Here is a 16,802-nt window from a genome sequence, read left to right as displayed (position 1 = left end):
TTTTATATTTTTCTAGACTTACCAAGGCTATTTTCCTTTTTTTGTAATGAATAGAAAAACGGTTGAAGACACAGTAATTAATTCATAATCATCGGTAAATCGAGTTAGTCACATTAATAATGTACAAACTTTATAACTCTCGACACTAAATATAGTCACTTCTTCTTCAGATTATAGAATTATGCAAGCCATTCATAATTATAGTTTCGAGTTTTTTCACTTACGTGTCAATCGAGAAAAATGTTAATGAAATTGTAAGAAATTATCGGGTCTTACTACACAATTTACGTCAAGAGAGAGTGTATCGTAACAAATTATATAATGAATTTACGTCAAGAGAGAGTGTATCGTAACAAATTACATAATGAAGCTCCGTTTACAAACGAGTGAATAAGTAAGTGAAATCAAACTAAACTGGACACTAGATTTTTTAATGACGTTAACTAATTCACGAATTAGTGGAAATAGTTATACAAGGGTATATCGTACGTACTTACAGTTGCATTACGTCAGTCTTGTCAGTTTATCATTGACTAGCAGAGGCCAACGAAATACTTCGCGCGTGGTGGCGCAGCTTTGCTATCACAGATAAATATTTATGTCGTCTAGAGACACTCGACCATCGTCAATCCTGATTTGCGTCCAGTATATATGTAGTCTACGTCTTCTTCTCTGGTCATATATGTCTTTTGCCAATTGGAGAGACACCAGAGAAAAATAGATAAGAAAATCCTCATGCGTCAGAGGAAAATTCTAACAATGCCACATCTCTTGAAGTTTACTTCTGAATAAGTTTAACGTAATGCTGCTATTCCAAGAACTTGGCCATTGTCAATTCAGCTTTTCAGAAGCCAGACTATTCAATTCAGTTTCTTTTTCTTAATCAACTTTTTATTGAATTGAAGATCTTTTTTCGTGCAAAAATTCACCTGTATAATTATATTGTATTTTGTATATTGCAATAATGTGGAAGTATCTAGATACTATATGTGTCTTATGAGAAGTCCTCTGGAAAGCATTGAAGGCAATGCTATCCAGGAGACTTCTGATGTGACTCAAGTACTATGTGTCCTATGAGAAGTCCTCTGGAAAGCATTGAAGGCAATGCTGTCCAGGAGACTTCTGGTGTGACTCAAGTACTATGTGTCCTATGAGAAGTCCTCTGGAAAACATTGAAAGCAATGCTATCCAGGGGACTTCTGGTGTGACTCAAGTACTATGTGTCCTATGAGAAGTCCTCTGGAGAGCATTAAAGGCAATGCTATCCAGAGGACTTTTCATGAGACACAAATGGTACGTACGCACAGTAGTGTACATGTCATTTAAAACGTGTCATGGTCAAAGGGTTAAATAATCCTCAGCTTCAAGATAAAACAGTACAGAAGCTCAAAAGCTAGGTAGAGACAGTGAATAATCAACAGAAGCAATTCGGTAACACACATGTCACCGTTATCAGATAGCTTTCGCTTCTTCTCGCGTTGATGGCCGAGTTAATGCCCCCAAATTGTATTTCTAGTTGTAGGAAATTTCCAAAGTTTATCTATGATTTGTATTTGTGTCACTGATACACGTTTATTGACACGTGGGTTACAAAGCTCGCATAGAAAGCCGACAGCTTACGGATTATTGGAGATGTTGCGTGACAGAATGTAAACCGACAATGAGAAGCACAATAGATTATTCGTCCGTGAATATGCGGATGGCTGGTTTTAATTTTCCATGAATGGAGCACACGTGCTAGTGTATGGAATCTGGAAAATTTTAATTTTAGTAATATTGAGGTCGTGGATTATTTAATGTTTACAGACATAATTGAAGAAACGTATGATAAAAAAAATTGAATGCTAAAGTCTTGTGATATTTACAATAATTATGCAGACTGGAATATATAACTATAGCGAAGTTTGTAAATGTGGTTGATCAAAGCCACCAAGGGGAGAGGAGATTCTCCCCTCCTCAAATGATTCTGATTCCCAAACCTCTTCAACAAGCATAAAGGGTTAATATAATTTTAGTAAGAAGTGGATCAGAGATATCTTATGTAAATAATATGCTGTATAACCCTTGTTAAATCATTATACTGGATCTTGAATAGAAAAGTTTTCGTTCAAATTATTATCTATTATTGTACTTTTGACAGAGTTATCAAAGAGCCTCTAATTACGTACTCTACCTCGCGTAGTAGGGTTTAGATAAATTAAAGATGATAGAATTGAAGTGTTTTAAGCTTTAAAGATGAAAAAAATGGGGTCACAGTGAGTGATCGCAACGATAAGGATAAGCCCGAGGAGATTAATGAATTAATTCTGAATTTGATACAGTGTAATAACGAATGACGGAGATCGTATTTGAGTGGTTAAGATTACCTGAAATATACTGTAGAGCTTCTGGAGAAAAACCACTCGAACTGGTATTCTTAATATTTTTTAATGCTAACAGTAATAATAATTTAGTTACAGCATAAATAGTTATCCAAGCAATTTTATAGCAATGAGTATTCGATAAAATAAGAGACCAATAATTTCATAAACACTTTACAAACTTCGCAAATCCTTCCAAAAAATTTCTCAATTGAACTTCCTATCTTTGAGACTTCAATACTCTTTCGAGTATCGAAGTATACTCACAAATGCACTTTCAATGTAGGCGCTTAGGATTATAAGTACTTAGCACATGCCACAGCTTAGACATCAAAGTTCGCTCGGATTTGAGAGAGTATATAAACTGAACTTGACCACATTTTTGCTGCAAATCGTTGGTGGTCCATAGTCCATTGTTTTCAATGAAGCTATCATCACGAAATTGAATAGCTCTAATTCTAGCTATTATCATCTCATAAACAATATCGTTTCTCATTCAGAAGAATTGTAAAATTATCCAAAAAATGGAAAATAGTCACAATAATTAAATATTCATTTCCTACTAATTAAATTTAATTTTTTTACTAGAAATAAAATAATTTTCAGTGACATTATTTACGACCAACAAATATGTTGCAAATTGGATTATAAAGAATTATGATCTGAGATTTAAAAATTGTTTTTTTATTCATAACTTTGTCTACCGTGACAAAATCTCTTAATTAGAAAAATATGATGGTTTTTCGTTATAAACCCACGACTCACTAACGACGAGTTTGTATCGAAAGACATGTTTCTGAAGCCAATTTATCTGTTAATAAGAAAATAAGCCTCGTTTATACTAAATAATTAAAAAATATGATAACGAAATGTAACGATCTTATAACGAGAGAATACTGTACTAATGCAGTGTAAAGTGGTATTACAATACATTCATGTTGATCCTATCATACTAATGGGACCAGTTCCTACGTGTTAATTTTTTCCCTAATAGATTGATGCTAAACATAGGACACTGCTGCACCTGTAAACACGAGACTATTTAACCTAACCTGACTCACTGTGTCCACCCTAACATAACCTGACTCACTGTGTCCACCCTAACATAACCTGACTCACTGTGTCCACCCTAACATAACCTGACTCACTGAATAAGAGCGTCACGTTCAGAAAGTGTCATTCAATAATGTGTGAATCAAGATTTTATAGATGTATGTTTACTTGCGATAAAAGAAAAGTACACACGTGTTCCACAACGTGAAAACACGTCAATGTCGGCCGACTGATGAAATCGTCTCGATGGGAAATTACACTGACGCCAATGAAAAACAGGCTTGACCAAGTCAGGAAAAACTGAAGTATAGATAATGGAGATGATATGAAAAAATCGCACACTGGGGAATTAGGTTTCAGAAAGTCCCTAGGAATAATATATGTATGGCGTTCGATAATATTATTTCATAAAACAGAAATATAATTGATGATTAATGACAGTCCTCTTATACCACCAGAAAATTCTTATACCATTTGCAAATTTGAAGCTCTGCAAAATTTAAACTTCACTTAGTTCTATTTTTTATAAAATAATAATAACATGACTACTTTTCTTCTAAATAAAAGACCCTATTTCTATACATAGTAATGTTGCGTCCTAAGTGGACCACCTTGAACGCACAGACCTTTCAAAACATCTGCCCGCAGCACATGCGGGTACGGCTGATGGACGAATGTATCCACGTCCTTGGAAATCGCGAAGCACCTGTATAACAAAAGAACTCTGCGCACCAATAAAAATAATAAAACCGAAATAAAATATCTTGGAACTGTACATTAAAGACAAGAAGGCATTCAATTATTTCTCACTGCGAAAGAAATTCTGAAACGAAACCATCGAGAAGGTTCATTGCCACCACGATTCGACGTCCCCATCCAGCTGATCCAGCACCCTAAAAAATCCCCTGCGACATGCATCTTTGACCTCAGTACTATCTCCACCCCCAACTGCTCTCCCAACCTCACTGTATCCCTTCCACTCAGCGCAAACACGCGTATCGAGAGCCGCGGCAAGTGGCGAAAGAAAAGAACGCATTCGACGTTTTGCACCTGCAAGAAGAGGGTCGGGGCTTCAAGTGTCTCGGCTATATTTGTTCCACCCACTGTACGTACGTCGAGGAGCGTGCAACACGTAAAAGAAACTTTTGTATCGATCGTGCTTCGCTAGAAAGTCACGTTGCCCTCGCGTGTCAATACCGATAAGTCCTTCCCCGTCCCAGTCTCTCCTCTCTGCCCTTCTCTTCCTCCCCGTGGCGCTGCGACGTTGTGGCGTAGCCGGCGAGATAAGCGGTTTATCGCGTATTGCGATACACTGAACCGCGCGTAAGAGTCGCCTCACGAATAAAGAGCGCCGGAGACGTCGCTTAGTCTTGTTACTTCGCGCGAGCACGTGACTCAGAAGCGGTTTCACCCAGCTACGTCGTGCGACAATAAACTGCCGATGCGTGCGTGCCACGATAGGCACTGCCCTGGCCTCTTGATTGGCCTGGAGTGCTACGAAATTTTAATTAGCTCGTGGTATGCTCAGAGGAGAGCTGAGAGTGAGGATAGAGTTAGGGACTTCGATGTTATCTATGTATCTTTTCAATATGGCTGAATTTGGGGGTTTCAAATTTTGAAATGCTCAAATTTTCAACTTATTAGTGTTTTAAATATTCAAATCCTTAATTTACAGATTTTTGTACCTTTTCAGATACCTGTCGTAATTTTAATTAGTTTTGAGCATACTCAGATCGGGTAAAGATAGAGAGTTACTCATAAACCCTGATATTTTCCATTTTCTTAACATACTTGAATTCAAGTTTTTACATCTTGAAATACTTAAATTTCCAGCTAATCAAAGTCCTTTAGAATACTCAAATTTTTCAAAATATTCAAATATTCAAATTTTTCAAAATATTCAAATTTTTAAGTGACAAATTTTCAATCCTCATATATTTTGTTAAATTTTTTGAATCCCAAATCTTGAATGGAAATTTGTGTTTAACCTGTAAGTGACCATCTTGGTATACACTATTCTCTTATTATAAGTGGAATAATACTTATTGCAAGTATTTTTTCACTTTTTCTACTTGTACTATTTATGTGATAAAAGTTAGTCGTCATTGCGATAAACTAACCTCAAAAATCTCCTGTTCTGTATAAACTCAACGTCTCTTCTGAGTTATGAGTTCATAACGAATGACTGCAGTGTGGGTCCCTGTTCATCAGTCAAGAAGAAGCATGAAACCACTAGAGTCCTATTGTCTAAGTCTCAATTAACTATTCAAACTTGTTTCAATTGAAATAAAATTATATTTGGAGACAGGTGCACTCTGCATCTCGGTTAATTGCTACTTGATGGAACCCTTAAGACTATAGTACTGTCTTCTATCCAAAATATTAATAGATACACGTTTGGATCGTTTCCTATAATAATAACTAGTCTTCATTTACTGAAATAGAAATTTATAAAAATTGACTATCTTTGCAATATTTAAAGATCCCATATGTACCTTCCTGACTCCTAAGTTACATAGATTTTTCAATCAACACAAGCAATCTTACAGAACTACATTCTTTTCGCGCCACAGAATATCCTAGACGTTAATGTAGTTATGTAATGAAAGTTCAGATATAGATGTAAATCTCTACTAACGTACGTCGTTTTTTTATTAGCTCGTTAAGAATAATCGTGATTGCTGCCGCGGTGCCTCGTTGGCCGCTCGCGGACACATTATTCGCTCGCAATTACCTGTTGGCTCGAACCGTTACTAACGGTATTTGATTCACTGGAGTAAAACTTGCTTAATATTTGCCTCTTGAATAAAGCAGTCTTAGGTGGAGAAGGGAGAAATGTGGGGCATGATGCAAGGAAACTGCGTTTTGGATCACTCTCGGAGCTCTTGCCAGAACTTGAGGAAAACGAAGATGCTAAGAATGAATAGGTGTCAGTGAACTGCAGTGTAAAGAGCTAGAATGACGACAATCTTAAATTCTTAACACTATCTAGAAATATTTTCTATTACATACCTGATTTTATTCAATTTATTTTTATTCTTCATCTTGTGTCTATTATCCCTCAAAAAATATTTTATGATCCAAAACCTGAAAATGTTGGCTCAAGAATTTTTCCTCAAATTGTATCCAGTACCCTAAAGTTACTTAGGTGTAAGTATCTCATGACTCAAAAGAAGTTAGAATTTCCGAATACTTCAAGAACCTAAATCTACTTTCCAATTTTCAATCTCAGGTGTTATCGAGTCCCTTATGTGATAAAATGCTAAAAAACAGTAACACAGAGCAAAAATAAGGCACCAAATAAATGACACCATACTCATTCCAAATTGTTCGTTCCCAAAATATGATTAGAGCTCTCAATATTCTCCAGAATCTCGACATCTTTAAGTCACAAGAACTGCATCCCTCCTGCTGTTCCAAGGAGCTCGCTATTTACTCTTCGCTGCTCGCAACATGTGTATACTACTAACGAACACAGTTCGTTCGCCAACAGCATCGTGGACCCATGACAGTTTTTGCATAATCGTGGTCCAAAGTGAAACTCTGTCACTTTAACTCTGGTCTCCCTTACTAGAGTCTGCTATGCCTACGTGCTCCCTCCAGATCCCAACCGACGCTGATTCCTCGCGAGGCGGAGGAACGCGCGCCACGTACGTCGCGGCGAGTTCCGTAATTGTGGAATATTTTGCAATTCGTGGATTGGAAGGCGCCTTTCTCGAAAGAGCCGCTGTGCACGATGCTGGTCACGTAGGCCCGTAGTTCCGAGGGTGCCCTGAGCACGGCATAGAATACTAGAATACTAGCGGCGGGAATGCGCGGCGAATACCCGCAACGTGAGTAACCGCTCGCTCGCTCGGTTGCGACCGAGCGAATCGGACCTACGCGGTATGCCCCTCACGCCTCGACGCGCCACCGTATGTACCTGTACGTATGTATCCATCTACTTAAACGCGCCTATGTGCCCGACGTACTCGGCATAATTTCAGGTTTTTCCGCCAAAGGGAGTTAGTGAAAAATTATGGGCCCCTCGTGGGGCCACGCGCCTCCAATAAGCAATCGCGCGATTTTTCGCGAACGTTGGGGAGACAGTAGCTAGGAAAGATGTTGGATGATACTGTCTGCGGCTACTGTGCTGGACTCGTGGAGGATCATGGATGTATGAGGCTATATGGGGCATTCGAACTGTGCGATGAAGGCAAGATGGAGGGATGGAGATATGGGGGAAGTATACAATAGCTATTTAAATCATGTACAGGGTGTTTCATAATATGTGAGACCTATTTCGGGAGTTGATTGTATGGTTGGAAATAATGAAAGAAGTCTATGAACAGGTGCCCTATTTGTCTTCGTTTATGGGATATATGAGTTTTTTGTTTTAATTATCTTTGTAGGGGATGATTAAAATTATCACGTTGTATTTGAAGACAAATCTGCACTCGTCTTGTCATCGATCTGGTTACTCCTATTATTTCTGGTGTTTGTTGAATTTGTTGAAAGCCTTGCTCTATTCTATTTCGTAGTATTTTAGTATTTTCAATCGATGTTCCCTTATATGTTTCCTGGGGCGTAATACGTATGCGCCAGAAAGATGACCAAACGAGACAGAGATATATATTTGTACTTTGATGTTGACTTTATTGGCCTCTCATTGGAAGTATACCTAACTCCTCATCTAGTCTTATACATATACAGTAGGATACAATAGCTGCAGTCCGAAATTCAACTAAAACTGCTCATATTGCTGAAGCTGTGTACATTGTTGTAGGAGTAATTTATTCAAAAAAGTAGTTTCTGTCTCGTCTTTAGATCTCCTTTCGCTAGGAGACAACTTGTCAATTGTTTTATTTCTACAATCTCACAGATGAAGTACCACACAGTAGAATATCTGTGAGAGTGTAGAGGTAAAATAATTGATAAGGTATCAATAATTGACAATAATCAACAAATGTTACCAGCAAAACTAAATTTGTCAAACTGTAACTGGAAAAATTAATAGGTCTGAGATCTAAGTGGAAAATCTTAAAAAGTTGAATTTACCAATCATTTGATATTTCATTTCATTTCATGGAGTACTAAATATGTAACTCTTCCCAAACAATTTTCACAGTCCTCTCCAAAAGAAACTATTTTTCTGACAAACTTTGAAAACATGTTTTAAAGCATAATAATAATCTCTACCCAGAAAAAGAGTTCAAATTCCAAGAATTTCAAAGATTAAACCTCATAATTTATTCATCAAATACGGCCTGAAAGAGAGAAAAAGTAATCTCTGTATTTTGAGAAATTTAAAAGAATCTTGATCTCAAAATTTACATATGTTTTGGATGAATGGCAAATAAAAGAAACGAAAAGTACCTCTCATTCTTCGAGGAATTTGATTAGGCGATATCCAGTAAAAGTAGGAGAAAATTCTGAGCAAAGTATCTGTAGTTTCTTAATAAGCCTACGACGACGTCGACGTTAAGACGAAGAAATACGAGACACGAGTAACGTTCATAAGAAGATTTTATTTTCCAGTTCGTACACGACTACTTCAAGGGATTTTGATTTTCAGTCGAACGGACCATTACCTCGCCCACGTCGTAAACGATCGCCTAAAGTCTCGTGACCATCAAGTAAAACCGGTTCGAATCTGGCAGGGCCGTAACAACCTCGCGGTGAATTTCGCGATTAGCAAATATCTGGGGAATAATTGTTGCGTTATTTTCTTTTAATGTAAAATTACTACCATTCTTACCATTGGAAAAATCTGTGTCATTAATGGGGGAACATGTACCATCTTCGTAAAAATGTGCGCAATTTAATGAACAGTGTTTCTCAAACTTTTAGATATGTGTACTTTGATCGAAGTAGGTAAATTGGATTAATGTGGAGACGAAATTTATCTTCCTTTTTACGTAAAAGTGATTAAAAAATATGAAATATTTAAAATTAACGAAAATTAGTCTGTACATTTGTTTATAATTAATTTTAATCTGGGAAATTTGTCTCTCTTATGTGATATTTATAAGTAATATAGATATAAGAAAAATTATTGAATTTTTGATGTCGATGAAAAGTTGTCAAAAAATTTAAACAATCATTTCTACTATTAATTACTGTTAATATTTCCTATAAATTTTCCAAGTTAAATCAGTAATGCTATCATCCCAAGAATAGCATTTTTCATTTTAAATTCAGTAATGTTTAATTTTGATCTTCTGTGTTTCAAAAATGTATACAATTCTATTAGTCCGCCTTCTGTATTGGACCACGAGCTTACAGCAAGATTGAATGCTCCAAAATCTAGCACTAAACTTATTTTAATAAATCTTCAACATAATTTATTTCTACTTAATTAACCTTTTTCTGCTATCACTGTGAGCATTCATTCCTCATAAATTCAACACAATGAGCTTATCTAGTTTTCTCAAAAAGTATCTAGCTTTTCTAGAAAGTATCTAGCTTCTTGAAAGTAACTATCTCACGAGAGCATAGACTGAAAAGAAATCGAAGAACTAATTTAAAAAAGTGTACGATTTGAAAGAAGAAGATACAGAAAAGTGATCCCACGTATTCGACTTATTTTCGCGAAAACAGTCGCCTCTCTCCCAGTGGTATTACCAGTTCGTCCCCTATCCAACATCTAACGCGAGGATTAACATTCAGTACGCCCCCGCGTCTCGCTGTTCGTCATGAAAACGAGGGGAAAAACGTCTCTAACCCTGTCACGATTCTCCCCGAAACCCCGAAGTATTGCTATATACGCGCGCGAACCTCCGGTTTCCCACTTTACAGACATTTTACGGAAACAGTACGGCTCTCCTGGCTAGTGTAACTCCTGAATATCGAGAATGCGCAGGTTCGTGGTACGTGGGACGCATTCGCAGATTCCGCCACGCAGGCTGAATTCCGAATAGCGACATTTACAGAACGATTTCTTATAATTGACGCTACCCAATTATCGTGTGCCTTCGTTAATGCGCCACGAATCGATGGAGGTAAAGTTGGTACCATGAGCCAGGGCATGGTCTTTTTACATATTGCATATGTACTTTTGCTACCCCTGGCAAAAAGTTTACGATCTATTCATTGTACTAATTTTAGTAATTAAACATCGATCTTGTGGAACTCAATTTATTTGAAGGACTGTTTAAAAATAAATTACAAATTCTGATTGTTTGATCATGTAGTTAGATCATCTATTGCAAGTACAATTATTTTATTAGGTAAAACTACTCTGTGTCGATATTATTTATTTAGTCAATAATTTTCTTGAAAAGTTTTAAAGAGTTTTTGATATTTTGACTTTCTCTGGAAAGCACTCTTTTTGTGTTTTGTCATTTTTTAAATACTTATATGTATAGAATAGAATGTATAGAATTCACTTTTCTTAAAACGTCGTCACTATTGTTCTTATATTTTTTAATACTAGTGTCTTTTATTTTTGCCTTTGGGAAAATGAAAATGAGTTGTCAATATGTATCACAGGGGATGAACTTGATACGTCACATTTCTCAAATTTTATAGGAGAGCAATTTTAAAGTTTGAGACAGAACGCTGCAAAATAACAAGAACAAATCATGCAACAGTGCAGCCAATGTTCTTCAACAAACTTATTAGAATCTATTTAGTAACTTTGAGTTTCTTGTTAATTTATAAAATTATTCTCTTGCTTTACATGGGGTTGTCCAAAAGTGGTTTATATACCTTGGAATTTGTCAGATTTCCATGTTTTCAACTCTGACAAGTAAGAATATTCCCTTTTAACTAGCAGATGTCATAAAAAAGAAAAAAATCGATAAAAATGGACTTATCAAGTTCTTCCTCTGTGGTCTTTTCATACATTGAAGGGGGTGCCTCTTGTATATTGTTAATAAAGTAATTCAATAACTATTTTCTCAATATCTTTTTAAAATTAATAATCATATAATAACAGGAGGCTTTTTTGTTAATAATATTATGAGGCAAAAGTAAGTATTAGTAATGAAAAAAAATTTGCCTCCTGTGAGGTTTGAACTCACGACCCCTGGTTTACGAGACCAGTGCTCTACCACTGAGCTAAAGAGGCGGATGTTTTTCTCTCTTCATCCAGACCTTATCAGGACTGGGCTCCGCAAACATTACAATTACAACAAATATTGAAATATAATTATTCAAAATACATGTAAAAATCACTCATAAATAAAAAACAAGAAAATTAAATCTAAAAACTCAAGTAAAACACTATTTATAACAATGAATCCATGCTGTCAGTAATGAAATGATTAATGTACATGTATTACCCAAACTGCATAATGTATACTAAAGCTACTACAGTTTAAATTTCCTTATTCATACTAATTTTAAATTCATAGCTATATTCTGCCATTTACTCTAATAAATTCTAGTTATATTTAATTTGAAAGAATTCTTTACTAGAGAGCATGCACAAAATTTCCCACAATTTAGTAAATAAATTTAGTACAGAATTCAATCTTTCTCCAGCATAATTTCAAAGTTACAAGTCTCGATATTCTTGGTAAATGTTGCGCAGGACATCCAGTATACTTTTTCGTCCACACTCCTTAATTACCAGACAATTGCGTCGTTTGTTTTCACATGATTAATCGCTCACGTTACAAGGGTGAACATTGCAAGGTCACCCGAAATAAAAGTGCGTCGATTTAAAGCATACCCAACAAAGGAAGCCATTTTGGCTACGCGACCACCGATAAACACAACTACGATCCCATACAGAAGCACGATAATTAAAATGATATAACAATTTACGTAATACGTAACATATGTACCCATATCGTGGCAATATCGACCTACGCATTAATCACCGAAACAGCGTGAACGTTTCCAAAAGTCACAGGCGTAGTTTCGCAGCAGACGACGCGATTAGGAGTCATCGCCACCGCTCCAGCGTAAGATTACCATGCTTTCGAACGAAAATAACGTGCATATTGCGCTTCGCGATAATGGAATCAGCAGAGTTACGTTCGTTCTGATTATGCTCGTGTATTTCAACGGCCGCTCGCCGCTGCCTCCCTATTTGCTCAACGATGCATTCTGGCGGAAACAAAAAGCCAACATCGTTTTCTTCCTCGCATTGTTACGAGCTTACATCGCGTTACGTGGTTTTCATTGTAAATTTTATTGATGAGATTCGATAGCTTATGCAAAAAGAGCTATTTAAATCTGCAGGGTGAATCGATACCCATATAGCACAGAGGTGTTTTAAAAAGTGTATATTCTATTTTCTTTCATTAAAATAAATTGTAAATATTACGACGTAAATATTATCAATATTTTGTTTTGAAAGTAAAGCCTTTAAAACGTCTTTAGGACGTTTTAAATGATATTCATAAGACGTTTTGAAGACGTTTAGATTATGTCTATATGTCGTTCACACAAAAAATAGACATCTTCATTTTTAAGACGTACACTGTTAGATGTTTTTAAGATGTCCAAATTATATCATAAGACGTTCAGGCATAAAATGGACATAAAACAGACGTCTTCAAGACGTCGTGAGCTATCTGGAAAGTATGCCATTCCAGGGTTAAAATAATCGAATTTGTTTATTTTAACATTAATTTCTATACTGTAATTTATGATCCTATTAGTCTATGATTGAGATACGATGCAAAACTAAAATATTAAAAAATCATTAAAACCATTGAAATACCTCAGAAATAAACCAAAATTGTTCAGATGATTTAAAATCCCCCGAAATACCTTGGCTGGAATAGCTCTCCATTAATTTGCATTATTGAAAGAAAATGAATCACATTGAAATATTCCAGGCATAACTCAAACATTTAATCAAAATTATTCAAATAGAGAGAACGCCTCCGTCTCCATTCAGAAATCCAATGGGAACGTATCGTATACAGTATCTATTTATACTCGGCATCCCCAAAATCATCAGGAAACATCTTTATACTACGAGGAAGAGGAGGAGAGAGCGCGAGAAAGAGTGGGGAAGAGCATGCGTGCACGCTGGCCCTGTCATATGCCGTTTCAAAAATAGTTCGACCCAGAAATCCTGCGTAACGCAAGACAGATGTCAATTGTCACTTCCCGTTTTGCGCGTCGATCACAATGAGCCCGGGAGATCCCTTCCTGAAAGGACACGTGCAAGGCCTCTCTTTCTCTAGGCAGCTCCCAAAAAGGGCAGATGTTGGAGCCGTCTTAAAGATTTCGGGGGGAGACCCTTTTCAGGCCCTTCGTCGTACTCTTTGAGACGCTATATAATAAAGGACCCAACGGAACCTACCCGTGGGCCCATTGTGCGATTAAGCAGATGTTATTCACTGAATGCGCAATGTATAATATGAACCGCGGACAAAGAGCGCGATTTTTCTAACACTGCGCCGAGATTTTTGCATTTTCCTCGATAGTACCGTCGAAGGGGAAAGGTAACGATATTTTATCGACGAAAATTCCACCGTTAGAGTCTGTTAATATACTTGGAACACCTTTTAGAGAATTTTTAGACGAGTTGTCGACGCCATTTTTTTTCTACTGTAAATGGACATTTTTTAATTCTTTGGTTTTTTAGGAGACTAAATCGTGTAGAAAAAATTTGTTCTTACTTGGCTTTATAGATATAGAATCTTTATCTTTTGGACTTTATTCAGATGTATGTTCTTTCGTTATAAGCTCATTGCTATGATGTTCATTATCCATAGTGTTTTGAAGTTATTTTGAGCAAACGATTTTTGGTTTATGTTGGATTCTAATTTAAATAAGTTAATAATATATTTTATTTTAATATATATTAATATATTTTTAAGACTTGAAGATCCTAATCTTTCACTGACATTTGATCAATATTGGAACAAAAATAATTTTGTTCCAATAAAAATAAATTGGATTATTTTTGTTCCTAAAAATAAATGTTATATACTCGAAAATGTTATATAACTCGAATGTCAAGGGAAGAGCTAAAATCTTCGAGTTATAGAGATTTAACATAAAAAAATTCGATTTACAAAGGACCTATACTAAAGTTAATAGTTTCCTGATTGTAATAACTTAACAGAGAAAAATTAAATTTCAATTTAAAAAATGTCATAAGTTTCTTCTTACAAAAGGTACCTACGAACTGTTTCGCGAGTTTTTTGTTCAGATATTTTTGAGCTGCAGAGATCATCCAAAATAATCTCACAAAGTATTAAATTCCAGAGTTTATACCTCAAAAAGAACAAACAATGAAGCAAAATCGAACTACCCATAGAATTCCTAAATTACACACTTCAATTCACCAACCTCAGTTAGCTACCTCTTGCATCACTATTGGCCCAAACGCTTCACACTGTGAGGTTCACAGCTACATGAGAAGCACGAATGAAAACAGTGAAGTGAATAAGTAAGGTCACGACGACCACGGCACAGTCGTAGGTCACATTTTTCGAGAGACTGACGTTACCCAAGAGCGTCGAGGTTGAACCCAGCATTAATTTGTCGCGCAGTAGAATCGAAAAATGGTCAAACAGGAAAGCTGAAGGAGTGGTCAAAGCGCCACATCCGGCTCTTTTAATTAGATCCCCTCCCCGAACTGTTCAATGCGAATTCGAAGGCGAATATTCTGAAGGCCTCTCTTCTCGGCCGCTTTCACGGTGCACAACAATGACTTGGCTTCTGTGAACCGCGGCTAGGAGCTCTGCACGGCGCGAGGCGCGAGTGTCAGAGTTGTAAATCCGTTTCCCGTCGATCTCGACGTCAGGGCCGAGGTCAACCAGCAGCAGGACGTACCCGACTCGGTGACTCTCTACTTTCTGTTTTTATTCACTGGCGGGATCGTTGCCAGCGGATTCTATGTCTCGAAAGAGATCACTGCTATCGCGGTAAAATTGCATCGTTACCAACTGCCATCGAGTACAGAGGCTCCCATTACTATTCGGCCACTGGTAGAATTTTAGCTTTTTAGTATTTGTATTTTGGATGCGTATAAAACAAGCGAAAAAAATGTATTACGATGCATCAGTTTGGAAGATAAAAATAATAAAAACTATTATTCAGGTATTTTACATTTTCAGAGAAATACTAAAGAGGGAGTTTTTGTTTTTTATGTTGTATTAATATTTGGATACGTTGCTAATTGAAATCAGCAAGCTAAAATAACGATATTTTCACAAAAATGTAGGATTTAATTGAATACTGTTTTTGTCCAATAATCAATACTGTTATTTTTCTGCCAGAGGAGCTTTTAATTTTTCTGTAGTATTTCTTAGTATTTTTTTTGCCAATACTAGCATCCAGTTTGTTTCATAAAGGTTGTTAAACCTCTATAAAATCATCATTTTGATCTTTCCATTTAAAATTGTAAAATATTCGAAGAACTGTGTAATATTAGAATCTGGCACTCTTCGGTTTTTCTTCTAACATTTAAACAACAGTATGTAACAACTAACATACTGAACACTGCTTTTTCTTGGAAGTGTCTTTGTACTATACTGCAATGTGATGCAATGTTTTTAAAGCTCGATGCATAGTCATTCAAAATATAAATACAGTTTGCAAATTGAAATTATACGAGCGCACGAATATTAATGGGAATCACTGTAATTGTATACATGTATTCAACGACGAGTTTGCTAACTGCGACTAGACTGACTGTGAGACACCTACCGTGTTGGAGGTCTTTATTAAGCGACACTTATTCAATTATTTAGGGAAATTACGGGTGACGAATTTTCGTGTCATACTTATTGTTAAAGAGATATTTCATGAGGTACAAAAACCTTGAAATTTTTACAATGAAAAGACCGAATATATACTTTAAAATTATTGTTAATTTTCCTAAACAAATCAAATTTATTCACAAGCCTCAAATTTACAATAACTATAGATACTATATATAGCAAAAATAATTTTCGTTTAAACTAATAAAATATTTAAATATGTAAACTTTTAAAAATTACTGAATATACATTTATAGAATCTAACGATGTTTTAAGAAAAGATAATGTAAAATAAAGAATGCTACGCTTTCAAAATGATAAAAAAGTTAAATCGAAATGTTATTCTTGGATCATCAAAATCAATCTCGAATTCGTAACTAAATTAACTGTACTCAGTATTTTCTAGTATCAGTGATCTCATTCAAAAAATGAGTGGAATATTTTAGCTGTTACATAAGTCCGCAGAACTACCATATCTGAATATTAACAAAATTAACTACTTAAACTGAATGGTCAAGTAATATTTATAGTCAGCCGCGTAATATTCATGTTACACGCGCAAAAAATGTCTAAAAAAGGACAGTCGATTCTTGAATCCTTTTACAAATGTATATACATATGAGTATGTATGTATATCGCACGTGGAATTTAAAAGAGACACAACTCCAAAACGTAATGTTTCAGTTACGATCTTAAGGCTCTAGTAAACATACCTCGATTCATCGTAAAACCT

At 35.9% G+C, this 16,802-nt stretch overlaps 1 non-coding gene across 1 annotated transcript; it reads right to left on the bottom strand.

Moving 5' to 3' along the window:
• Window positions 1–11,391: 11,391 nt before the first annotated feature.
• Trnat-cgu (transfer RNA threonine (anticodon CGU)) lies at window positions 11,392–11,463 on the bottom strand. Its single transcript has one exon. It is a non-coding gene; the product is annotated as a tRNA-Thr (tRNA).
• Between the last annotated feature and the right edge of the window lie 5,339 nt (window positions 11,464–16,802).

The sequence above is a fragment of the Calliopsis andreniformis genome, unplaced genomic scaffold (assembly GCF_051401765.1).
Source record: "Calliopsis andreniformis isolate RMS-2024a unplaced genomic scaffold, iyCalAndr_principal scaffold0022, whole genome shotgun sequence".
NCBI lineage: Eukaryota > Metazoa > Arthropoda > Insecta > Hymenoptera > Andrenidae > Calliopsis > Calliopsis andreniformis.
This window is presented reverse-complemented; position numbering and strand designations above follow the sequence as displayed.